This window comes from Nerophis lumbriciformis, linkage group LG28, assembly GCF_033978685.3.
Source record: "Nerophis lumbriciformis linkage group LG28, RoL_Nlum_v2.1, whole genome shotgun sequence".
NCBI classification, from domain to species: Eukaryota; Metazoa; Chordata; class Actinopteri; order Syngnathiformes; family Syngnathidae; genus Nerophis; species Nerophis lumbriciformis.
The window spans coordinates 6,218,469-6,219,436 of NC_084575.2; positions in this window are offsets into that span (position 1 = coordinate 6,218,469).

A 968-nucleotide genomic window follows, 5' to 3' on the forward strand; every position below is an offset into this window, starting at 1 on the left:
TACATTATTAAACTTAAATGTTTGGAGTAAAATTTGCGAGCGGCGGTTCAGCTACCGGAACAGGAAGTGACAGAGATCACCACTCCAAGATGGCGGCCCCGCGTCTCGTCAGCGCCAGTAGCACATTCTTAAACGTTTCCATGACTACCTGTGTATGCATGACGTCACCATCTCGCGCCATTGTTTTGGTGCGGTTGCAATATGTTCTTTTCAGTTCATTTGGATTAAATCAACACCGCCACTCAACCAGTATGTAATTCTAGCATTTCTATAAAGACTACCTTCAATGTAGAGTTTGTCCACAATTAGACGGGTTTGTTTGTTGTTCTTTTTAGCCTCATTCTTTATAGCATACAACAGCTGTCTTCTCTTGAGTATCTCGGCTAGAAACTGCTCACTAATGAAGAAGGTTGTTCCCTTGAGTTCTTTTCCACGCTCCATTACCATGGATTTACTCTTTGGGTCAACAAACTGTGCAACAATTGGGCGACATACCTTCTCTCCCCCAGAATGTCGTTTTTTCCCAATACGATGGACTGATTGCAACCCGTTCGTGGGTTCATTTCAATTACAAGGTGGTGTTTTATGATTCCTTGTGCAAGCCCGTTCGTGGGTGAGGTTTTGGTTCGAACAAATGCAAATGAATAATTGAGGTTTTGATGTTTGGTATTTTGACTGACATTAACAAGATTTCCATATATTTGATCTGATTTTGAATTGTGGGTTGTGTATAATCATGGATCCTGGAAAAGGAAAACATGATGCTTGGGAAATGCATGATCATGCGTTAATGGAGGAGTTAAATGTAATGCATTCAATTGGTGACACAATTAAAGGTCAAATGGAACCCTCACAGGCTGAATTGTCAGAAATGACTGAAAAGCAGTCACAGCCTGCAGAGATGGGAAAATCAGGTGGACACAAATCAAACATCTGCTGTAAAAAAACAATCCCAGGATGTAAAAAAA